Below are 9,022 nucleotides of genomic sequence, written 5' to 3'. Positions count from 1 at the left end.
AAAATATAAGAGTATTTAGACAAAAGTAAAAAGCAACTGCAAAAATGACTCAAATGTCACCACTGCCAGGCTAAAATCTCTTGACCTTGTATTAACCACACACCTCATTTCGAGCATTGAACCCAAACATAATTCAAAAAACCCACCGGAACAAGAGAGCTGAAAATGCTAACTACATTTCAGGACTCATGAGTGACAAATGGTGAGGACAATAGAGGAAATATTAAACATTTATATAAAAAAATATCGACTGTTATAAGACCCCTATTTTAGTAAAATAATGAGACTTTGTGACAAAAATGTAATGTGTTGGTTATTGTACCATTTTTATGTTTGGGCTTAATGGCTTGATCATAATGGATGGTATTTTTCTTTGCCATCTCTATACCCCTGATACTTAACAATGGTGTTGCTAAATTAGCTAAGTAAACATCATGTAATTAATAAGGTAAAACAGACAATCCAGGTCTTTACCTGAATATTACTTATGTTACTGATTACTAATTGATGTATAACATTTTTATTACATAAAATGACATTAGGTGTCATTTACGTATTTAGTGGTGTCTGGTGAAAATGGTATAAGTAAATGAAAATATCACCTATCCATTGTGATAATGTCAAAAGCTGCAAGTCTTTCCTGTCAGATTTCACGCCTGATTTCAGAGTAAATCATGACCTGGCAAGTTCAGTTGAATTTCTACTTTCACCCCTTTCACATGTAGTGATGGAAAGACATTCTTTCATGTCATCATGTTAGAATACAGTGACTTTAAATAAATGAAGCTATAAACGGCCAACGGTGTCACAGAATGGTTAAGGTTGAGTTTAACACAAGCAGATGCTTCTCAGTATAAAGAAAACATACTACATAACATTTTCAGCATAATGACCATTATACTTTTGACTTAATGACACTAATGTTGCAGATGATACATATACATATTACTTTAATTATTATATGATTACTGAGTGTTTTATTTTAACTTAAATTATTAAATTATTTTTGGGTTCAGGTTGGATTCTGTCATGTAGGTCAAGAGTTTGGCTCAACAGGCAGAATCTTCAGTGTTTTACTTGTAGATATTTCAAACTAAAACACAAACTACATGCTTCTTTTTTAAAGTGCTATTAAAAAAGAAAAAGGGATGAGTTGGCTATGTTGCTCTGTAGAGAATCAACTGCAGACATGAAATACCCGACAAGGTTTGGGTCAGGTTTGTCAGATAATCTGTCAGATACAGCTTGCGGAGTAAAAAGTATAATATTTCCTTAACCAAGTAAAATAAGATACCTCAGAATTAAGCAATAAAAGAAAAAAAAATTAGTTTTTTCTTTTAATGTTCTACATAAGCTTCAATAATTTCATAGTACCACGTTTCACCTGCATCAATGCGATCCAGCCCAAAGAAGGATCGTACCATGCACACCGGGGGAGAGAAGGGCCCCTGACTGAGTGACAACACTCTGAGATAAACACCAACAGTGGAAAAACCTCATAAGATTATTCTGCTTAGCTGACACAATATCCCAGTGATAGGGCCAGATCTGCTTATGTGTGCATTTAGACAGATGTCTTAGACAGGTGTCTTCACCAACATGCAAAAAAGCGAAGAGACAAACACAAGCACAAGCAACACACACATACCAACACACAGCAAACCTCAGATGGGCGGCTGAATGAGACTTGTCGAAACAACTGTTTTTGTGAGCGTGTCAACATGTTACAGATTCTCCCCATCCGATAAGCAAAGTTCGCATTATTTCTGAGAAGCAAGCACACCGCAGCACCCTTCTTTTCCGACCCCTCGTCCGCTGAATTAAGCAAAACAACGCTGCGGAAGCACATTGAAGGCGAGTGCTTTTTTTTTTTTTTTTTTTTTTGCGAACATTAGCCTATAGAGATATGAAGACCACAATGACCTGATTGAGCCGATTGCCATGTGCACAATATTTTACAGAAAATCTCCAGGACAGAGGGTGCTCGATTGGGTCTGGCAAATTACGATTCGATGATGGGCCTGAGCGTCACAGGTCAGCTTAATGGGGTCAGATACTCCTTATGCCCATCACCACCCTGCCTCTCATTTTATCTGCTTGCCCTCCGTTTCTAGCATGTAGGCAGCTACACTTTGCCCTCCACCAATGGAAAGCAAATAACAAGCCGCATAAAAAGGTCTGCTCTCAATCCACGGACACACACACACGGACAAACACAAGTAGCCGTGCACAAGATAACAGGGCCTCTGAGGGGGCGAGGTGCGGGTTGGGGAGGGGGTGGATTCAGGGAGTTGAGGATCAAGGAGGGGTGGGGGGAGTATGGAACTGCCCCACACAAAGGCAGCCCTGAAATAGCCCCCTTTCACAATGAGACCTGCCACTCTGTCTATGAGATAATGTCTAATTGAAAACACTGCAGCCATTGTGCTCCTGTCACCGGCTCTATTGTCCAGATAGCCCTCCCCCCCCACCTCTCTTTTTCCATTGACGCGGCGCGATTGTTCCTCGCCATTGTGGCAACCCTACTCTCTCGCTCTCTTTCTCTGTCTCTCTATCTCCCCCTTCTCTCTGTATTGTTATAATTTCATTACTTATTTGTTTTTTGTTCCGCTTCTCCTTTCACTCCCCTGCAGACCTTTTGTTCACCGTATTTAGGCACTTCATTGGGATCTGCTGCAAATGTGCTTGTGCATCTGTGTTCGTGTGTGTGTGTGCAGGTGTCAGTTTCACGAGGAGATAAAAACAGGAGATAAAAACAGGAAGCAAGATAATAGTTCTCTGCGATGAAATAAAGCACTTGTAGGCATCACACGGGGGGGAGACTGGTTTTATCCATGTCCAGCACTCGATCCTGGTAATATGAAACATGGCCCTCGTGTTTCACGGCCCTCAGAGACAAGCAGTTATGAGGACAACAGGCATTGTCCTGAGTGACTTACAGCCTGTGCAGAAACAGCCTTTAGCTGACATAGTAGCAGCCTACCAGTGTCCAGAAACTTTGGGCAACCTGTCAACACAGTGAAGTAGATTCCTGGCAGGTATGGGCTAAAAGTACATCATGAACCATGGGCTGACAAGGCCGGTCTGTCTGAAGGACAGCATAGTGATGCACAAGAAGCCTGTCGGACTAATGCTAAATAATCTGCTGCTCCTCGTCTTTCAGCTGCTTTTCATTTGGTTCTTGTCAACAATAGATTTGTTTTCTTAACATATGCACCAACTGTGAAAAAGCACAAAAAGTATTCAGAAGCAAATAAATTAAAGTATGTTAACCAGATTCTTATTATCTTCTTGTTTCAGATATGCACTGCAACCCTAAATCTATCCAGGCATTGACCTGAGAAGCTTTATGTTAGAACGAAAAAGACCAAATGTATGGTCGCAACCCTATTACCTAACGAAACATTTAGAGAGCAGGCCCAAGTGTAAGTTCTCATAACAAACAAATGTAGGAAGAAATTACAGAGAAGAGGTGAAAAAGGCACGGGTCACCATCAGCTAAAAGCTAATGGTAGCTTCCAACATTAGATTTGTGTTAATTATAAGTTTATCAGGATTTTGCGTACAGGTTAGTGTTCATGATCACTGAGACACACTGAAACAGTATGTGCAACTGTGCTGCCTCTATCTTATAAAAAACAGACAGACCCAAACAGACACTGTTTTGATGGTTTTATAAGTCAAGTTAGCTCTAAACCACACCCCTAATCTCATTTCATTGATTGAGCTCCAGGTTTGCTAACCCCTGACTCCAGATGACATATTGTCTTTTTCCACCATCACTTTGTATGATTAATGGGTGTGTGTGCGCGAGTGTGTTCAATACAGACATGAAAGATTGTGATTTTGTTTTGTTTGAAATGTTTTGTTTGTTGATATTTGTCACATTGGTGAAGATCAGATTGCATTTCATGAGCAATATGTGCAGGAAACCAGAAATGCAAATACAAATATTCACTTTGTCTTGCATCTGGATTGTAATAATTATGATTTGACAGTACCAAACCAATTTTTCAGCAGAGGGCCACAGTTGTAAGTGAAGCCACGAGCCAGTCAATGTTTCCTGTTGTTCAATGTGAATCAACAGACCTTTCCATACTCTTAAGAGGTATTACTCTTAATACAGCCAGTGTGTCTGGAAGCACACACAACTCCAGCAGCAATTTGTCCACTTACAGTGAAATGACACATTGACGGACAGCAGCAGAGAAGACAGACGAATCATTGTGCTGCCCCGCGCCTCTCTTGCAAGTGGAATGCAAGTCTGGCAACTTATTTAGCCACTGTTGCGCACTAACAAGTCAGGTCATAAATGTCACATTGATTGAAAGAATTGCTCAGAACAATGATAATTATCCTCTCTGTTAAACTTCTTTACTGTCAGCAAACCAACCAGCACATATTTCAAAGCCACAGTGGATGTGCGAGCATTTCCCCCTGAGGAGAGATTGAAAGATATGGATTCTTGAGTAATGACTGAAATTCTAACAGCTATTATAGATAAGGCTACAAGATTGACACTGACATCACAGCACAGCTCATGATTTAATTCTTTTCTCTTACATTGAGCTTTATTCTAAATATTGACTGATAATTAATTATTCTGAAAATAGAGTATTGAATCTTTAGATTACAGTCCATCATTACTATTTAACTAAAGCAATAGTTATTTACTACTTTATTATCTAAACCCATAAATCCCTTTAAGGGTTACACAGTCGATCCCAGCTGTCTTTAAGCAAAAGGCGGTCTACACCCTGGAGAGGTCAGCAGTCTATCCCATGACATATAAAGACACACAGAGACAGTTAACCATTCACACCCACATTCATGCCTGTGGGCAATCAAAGGGGGGCTTTTGGAAAACCATGCAAGCACAGCAAGAATATGCATACTCCACCTTGACATCTTATTCTTTCATCTACCTGGAATACGGCACCTCCTAACCACCACTGCAGCTGTCACTTATACTGAGTAGTGGACTGATGCTCCTGTGCTTTCTTGCACCATGGCTTCTTTCAGCCTGGATGGTTGAACCATGCTGCACTCCACACAACTCTTGCTTATGCTGCACTGAGGTTTCAGCACATTTTCACTGTAGGGTAGTTAGCCAGTTTGGTGTTAATAACATCCTTAACTTTAGTTTGAAAATACAGTTATTGTAGGATCATAATGTTTTCATTCATCCCTGTCTGTTGTAGCTAGGTGAAAGAACAAAACAGACATTTTTCATTAGAGAGATATAATGTCAAAAGCTGCAGTCTTTAAATTGTGTGCATAGCTTGGAGAGTGAGTGACTCTAGCTGCAGTTTTTGTGAACTCTAGGTGTGTTGCATCAACCAGTTTTGACCTTGCCTACAACATTATTTACTTTTGTTTCTTTGTTTCCACTCCCTGTGAATACCTACCTGTTATTGAACAGGTGTTACTGACTGCTTAAACAGTCTGACACAACAGGAAGTCCTATTGTTCATTCATAAAACTTAAAAATGCATGCAAAGTGTAGATAGAAGGTAATCTGAATTTTCTGAACAGTTCATTCAAAGTCAAAATAGTGAATCTTACAATTCACAGCTGTTGGAATCAATCACAAATACACCTGATGTAACAGCTGATTAATGGAGCTGATGGACGCAGCAGCACAGCAAGCCAGAACCACAAGCATCTGGCTATAATTTCAAGCACACACATCATGAGGCATGATATGTTCATAAAAAAACAAAGTGGTTTGCAGTAGATGCAGACAAGGCAGGTAAGATGATAGGCAGGTTACCTAGTCAGAAATGAAAAACAAGTTTTGCAACAGGTAGGCAGTTACTGAGACAAACAGTACCGAAAGGGAGCAGACAAAAACAGAAACTGCTTACAGGCTGGGAGATAATCAGGAAGGGAGGAAGGAAAAAAGGCAAGAGTGCTATGTGGCAGGCAGTTCTGGCAAAGGTGCAGGGATGGTGAGCAGGTACAGTATGTATACTGAGGTGCTGATTGATTGATGAGAGGCAGGTTTGTTTGCAGGAGGGAGTGAAGTGACATGCAGACAGCAACGAGGGGTGAGGGCCACTGCTTATTCAGGTGAGCCATGACAGAAAGAGAAAAAGGTAGTAACTAAGGTAAGTGGACGCATCAGCTATCACAGTATAAAAGAAATATGTAGTCACATGTGTCCAAGACCACCGTCAACAAATGGTTTGAGTGGCTTTTTACACTTGTATTTAGTGTTATCCACTTATGATCCAATCAACTAAGATGTATTTTAAAACCAATTATAAAGAGTCTTAGACTTGTGGGCCAGAGGAGCTTGGGATTGAACTGCCGAACACTGTAATTGGTGGACAAGGTGAAGCTGAGATGTGCATCATCTTGAGACAAATCCTACTTGCGCTTACTGTGAACAATTAATCAAATGGCTGCACACTTTGAACCCAGCCATGGTGATTTGACTATAATATCCTGACTCACCACTGGAACATTGTTATTCAAATCTTTCCTTTCTCTTAAACTGAACTGCTCCATTAAAATGAAGGGGAGTTTTCTGTCAAAGTTAAAGCTGCATTCTTTGTTTGTTTCTGGGCAATAGGGGGCAGTCAAACATGCTGGCATGACAACTTAAATCAACAAAACAAAGATACTTTGTGTTTGATCTAAATCACTCGGAAGGCAAACATCCACCTCTTTAGTAGCTGTATGTTCCACATGAGTAACTGCCAGTTCTAATATATGCCTATGTGGATCTGGAGTGGGTTTGTACTTAGACGTTTTTAAAGTCTTATGAGCCTGCACATAGCCTGAGATCCTCTGGTAGAAATCTTCTGTATGTCCCTGATGTCAGAATGAGAGGTGACAGAGCCTTTTCAGTTAGAGCCCCTAAACTCTGGAACAGTTTACCCGAGGAAATAAGATCAGCTGACTCAGTAACATTTTTTAAGGGTTAGGGTTAGGGTTAGGGTTAGGTAAACATACCTCTACCAACAAGCCTTTGTGATCTTCTTTAAACTAAAACAGATCTGTCTCTGGGAAGACTCTCCATTAGATTACAATGTCTGTACGTTGGAACTGGTCTTCCCAAGGACTGATGCAGTAGTTGTTGTGAGTTGTGTTTTGTATTGTTGTTTGTTTGTATAACTGTTTCCTGCTCCCCAACCGGTTGAGGCAGGTGGCCGTTTAACTTGAGCCTGGTTCTGCTGGAGGTTTCTTCCTCTAGGGGGAGTTTTTCCTCTCCACTGTTTGCCTAGTGCTTGCTCAAGTTGATCTTGTTGGGCTACATGTGTTTTTGTCTCTCTCGCGAAGCACTTTGTAACATATGTTTAGAAAAGTGCTCTATAAATACATTTATTATTATTATTATTATTATGATTAGAAGTGGCATTTTAGAAGTGGTATATCTACCATACACTATGCATGGTAGATATACAGTAAGGTAAGTTATTAAAATTACAATCAAAATCAAATCAAATGAACAAGGGAACAAAATAAATCTAGTGTACAATATAAAAACACAGAATAGAGCCACAATAGTAGTAACAGGAAAACCTCCTGCGGTCCAAAGATGTACAGTTAGGTTAACTGGTGACTCTAAATTTCTAGTAGGTGTGTGAATGTTAGTGAAAATGTTTGACTGACTCTATATGTCAGTTCTGTGATAGACTGCTGGCCTGTCCAGGGTGTACCCCACCTCTCACCCCATGAAAAGCAGTAAGGATAAAGGATGGATGCATGGATGGATAGTTGTGATAAAAATAATATATAGTAACAAGGAAGGTGAGATACTGTAAATGAGAAAGTGTGCTACTGTATGGGAGGCAAAAGCAGCACCATGTTAACAGGTGCCTTTAGTTCTGCAATCAGACAGGTCAGTCAGCTGTTATACCATTCATATTATACCAGCTGCAAACCATCCAGGCGAGCCGAGACTGATTTTATTCAGTCATGTTCTGCTCCATGATCGACCCTGATGACTTGTCCGGTTTACTCGGGGGAGACTGTATCCGTTTGATCAGGTCTCCTGGTAAAATCCAGGTCTACCTGATGTATTGCGTGAATAGAGCTGGTTCCATGGTAAATTGTGCCTCACATCAAAGTGATAAAAAGTCCCCACATAAACAAACACAGGAATCAGAAAGATCCCACTAAATCCACATCTTCCTGTCAACTCATAAAAGACACTTAGATGAACAGAGTCAACAAAAACTAAAACAGCACACAAAGAGAAGAGCTGCTTTAGCTGACTGCCAGTCTACAACATCTAAAAATCATCATACACACGCGCAGATATTCACTATACAGCAGATGTGAGTATCTAATATTCAATATACACATAGTGCACTGACATAGTAAGTATCTGAGTATCTGCTGAAGCTTTCCTCTCCCTCAACTAACCCGCCCATGACACACACACACACACACACACACACACAGCCGCTCAGTGCCTCTGCTCACTGACCCCTGCCACTTCTGGAGCAGCTTTGGCCGACATGTTCATCAGATCCCCAGTGTTATGGCCAAACAACATCACAATGAAAAATGCCTCCACATTTCCTTGGTTTCACAAACACCGATTGAAACAAAAAGCCCTTATCGGACCTGCATATTATTCACCGTGTTAATTGGAGGGAAAATAAATGTATTGTGCATCTCAACTGTGCTGTTAAAACAAGATAAGAACCACATGAGCAAGTACGAGGCAGCGGCCATTGAATGAATTGTTTAATAGAGAAAGTGTGAACAAGTTTGAAACTGTTTTTTCCCTCTTTCTGCTGTGCTGAGGCCTGGGGTGGCTTCTGTGACCCATCTGGTAATCCCCCCTGTAGATGTCATGGATTGATTGTCACTGACTCTGACATTACTCATTCAAGCGATAAAGGTCAGAGGTCAAATATGTACAGCCACGTTAAGGCTATAAACTCACACAATGACCACTCAGAAAAAAACAGGTGTGATATCTCTTTGCCACACTAGTCGTCAATATGAACTGAGAAATAATGTAGTCCATGCATGGGTGTACGCTATGAGGTGTAACTCCACA

This window comes from Anabas testudineus, chromosome 5 (assembly GCF_900324465.2).
Source record: "Anabas testudineus chromosome 5, fAnaTes1.2, whole genome shotgun sequence".
In the NCBI taxonomy this organism is placed as follows: domain Eukaryota; kingdom Metazoa; phylum Chordata; class Actinopteri; order Anabantiformes; family Anabantidae; genus Anabas; species Anabas testudineus.
This window is presented reverse-complemented; position numbering follows the sequence as displayed.